Source organism: Rattus norvegicus, chromosome 2, assembly GCF_036323735.1.
Source record: "Rattus norvegicus strain BN/NHsdMcwi chromosome 2, GRCr8, whole genome shotgun sequence".
Lineage (NCBI taxonomy): Eukaryota > Metazoa > Chordata > Mammalia > Rodentia > Muridae > Rattus > Rattus norvegicus.
The window spans coordinates 164306990-164310231 of record NC_086020.1 but is presented as its reverse complement, the minus strand read 5'-3'; the positions used below and the strand labels follow the sequence as shown (position 1 = coordinate 164310231).

The window sequence follows — 3242 nt, the reverse complement described above, 5'->3', positions numbered from 1 at the left end:
TTAATTTCCAAAGAAATAATCTAAATTCAAGACAATAAAATATGTGTGATTTTTATTTTCTTTTTAAAACAGCTTTTGAATAGTAACACATTGTCCATTCTTCAATTATTATGTGTCTCAGGGGCATGTCACAGTCCTTTATTTACTTCAATGTAGTTTAGAAAGATAGAAGAAAATGAAAATTTAGCATCTCCACCATTATTTATCATGCAATTCCATGCTGTCAACTGTAGTACCCATTATTAACACTGAAACCTAAAAGGCCTGAGAATTTCCCGTAACTAAAGATGACTGTTTAGTCATCCACAGTAAGCAAACAAGCAAACAAACATTTGCAAGTTTATTTGCACAGTAAGTTACGTATATAGATTAAGGTACTGCAGTATGGTTTTAGACATATGATTATAATTTTAATGAGAGTTGTATGTATAGGTAACCATCATTTGGGCACATATTTATTGTCATTTCATAGCATTATGACACTGGCTGCTGGAATTTCCCAACCGTAATCAAGAAATGGGTAAGTGCTATAGCTGTGTTACATAAACTCAAGTTCTATAAACTGAAACATAAATATTACTTTAATGAAATTTCATCCACTTTAAAAGTGAGTTGAAAACTGACACAGAGACATTTGAATGGTATTTGCATACCTAGTATGCTCTTCCTATGAAGATGTGGCCCTGTGATTTTCCACTCAAGCATCACCTGGACTTTGAGTACACCTAGTTTGCTCCAATTAACCTTCTTTTGAAAATGTGGCCAGAATTTTAAAAATCTAGGAACAAAATCTTATAGATAATTATGTCTCACTACATACTTATAGATTTATTGTTGTAATTGAAGATGTATTTAGTCAAATTTTTATTGTAATGACAATACATGTAAAGAATTAGATGAGCCAATTTTAGCAAGAAAGCAAAAAAGAAATATAAAATAATATTAACATTGAGATTTTTAAGAACTCTGAACTTGTTGAGTAACATTTTATTTTGTTTAATCATTAAAATCATGATTCTTAACATTTTTGTTATATTCATGAAAAAAGTGGACATTTCAAAACTGACTTGACACTTAAAAATTAAGAATTATTGTGTTTTTAAAATTTTTTGAAAAATTTGAGCACTATGTTTACCTCCCTTTTACACCCACTTTTTCAACCACCAATAACCATATGACTCTCCAAAGATTGTATTATATGTGCTATTTATTTATTTATTTATTTATTTATTTAAATTGTGTTAGTTCTTTCAAGTTTCATACAATGTGGTTTGATCATATTCATTGCCCACAAACTCTTTTGCTAGCTACTCATCTTTAAGTCCTTTTAGAAGCAGGGAGCAAATATTCTAGAAAAATATGGTCTAACAGGGACTACAGTCATAATCAATCAACCTCTCTCTCTCTCTCTCTCTCTCTCTCTCTCTCTCTCTCTCTCTCTCTGCAACTAAAATTGCCAATAGCTGCACAGCAATCTTTCATTTTCTAGGTAGAACAGCATAAATGATCCTAGATGAAACTGAGTGCTAAGTTAAATAGGCCTTGTGAAGTGAACCAAACAAAATAGATTTTCATACATATGCTGTATCTATGTCATATGTGCATCAGTCAGGAAGGAAAAGCTATGTCTGTACTCAGTGTGCTGATCTATGAACATTTGAATTATTAGTACTATAACACACTCTAAAATAGTCACCCCCAGACAAGCACCAGTCCAGCCATTGCCACAGGCCTGGATGGACTCCCAGAGAAAAGAGATAGCTGGGTTCTTAAAGTTGGAAATTGGTTCTTAAAGTTATCAGAGTGGGAAAAATATTCCTGTCCCTCACAGGCTTCAACACTCCAAAGAGCAGGATTTGTACCACCCCAAGGCAACAGGGTAGAACTGGCCCTAATTGTGGGTTTGTGGGTGAGCAAGCCTGAGAGTAAGACTGGGACAGGTGGCAACTACCTATATGCATTGCAGGCTATGTCATTTGTTATGGTTTGCATATGCTTGGCACAGGGAATGGCACTCTTAGAAGGTGTAGCCTTGTTGGAAGAAGTGTGTCACTGTAGAGATGGGCTTGGAGACCCTCCTCCTAGCTGCCTGGGGATGCTCAGTCTGTTCCTGGCTTCCTTCAAGTGAGGATGTAGAACTCAGCTCCTCCTACACCATACTTGCCTGGATGCTATGAAGATGTCCTGTTCCCGCTTTGATCATAATAGACTGAACCTCTGAACCTGTAAGTCAGCTGCAATTAAATGTTGTCCTTTATAAAACTCATGTTGGTCATGGTGTCTGTTCACAGCAATAAGACCCTAAGACATCATTGGATAGGCTCCAAGGGGCAGAGTAGGACAGCCAGCCCCAGTGGTGCAGGTTTGGGAGAGCTGGTGGGCTGTCTAGCTCAGATATTTTTCAAGTCCAGAATCAGATCTTTGAGTTAGCCTACACAACATCAACCTCACTGATGAACTCTTGGTGTAAGTGAGTGAGCCAGTTCTACAGATCCAAAACTACACAATCTCTATGACACAGGCCATCAACAGGACATCCAAGAGGAGTCCCAGTAAAGGCCAGAGACCTCATATCATACAATAGACTCCTTGCAAGAAACAATTGAAAGCAAAGGAGTATGAACAAAAGTATGCACACTGTGTGGCATACTTTGACACAGTACAGCTTCCACAAGTTTTTTTTTTCTTTTCTTTTCTTTTGAGGGGAAGGTTGCAAAGGTGGAAGGCAAGTATGTTGTGTGAATTACCCTGATGCTGTTTGTATTTTGATGCTAACCACCCCGCCAATGACAAGGAGATGGATCACATACTGAGGTGATTCTATGTGAACCTACACCCCAATTTAACTGGTTAAATAAAGGCCAGAGCCTGTGATTGTACAGTGGAAGAGAAAGACTGGGCTGGGAGTTTTAGAGAAGGAAAGAGAAGCATCAAGAAAAGGGAATGAGATGGTGGGACAGAGAGAGAAGATGGAAGAGGAGGAAAGGGAAGAACGAGCAGAACTACGTGTCCTGGAGGAACCACAAGTATATAGGAAACTCATAAGTGAGTAATAGAGTAGTATAATTGCATATCTGCCCAATCTAAACAAACAGCTTATAAATATCACAACTGAGTTATGTGTTCTTTTTACAGGCATGTTGGGTTGGAGATTTACAGTTACAAATCTGGCTAGTATGAATATAAAAGTCTATAGTGTTTTTCTTTCATGGGGCTAAAGGGAACTGAGTGAGAAAGGCAGT

General features: G+C 37.3%; 1 pseudogene; it reads left to right on the top strand.

The window, feature by feature from the left end:
* The first annotated feature begins 1569 nt into the window (after positions 1-1569).
* LOC120101353 (small nucleolar RNA SNORA17) lies at positions 1570-1681 on the top strand (annotated as a pseudogene).
* The last annotated feature ends 1561 nt before the right edge of the window (positions 1682-3242 follow it).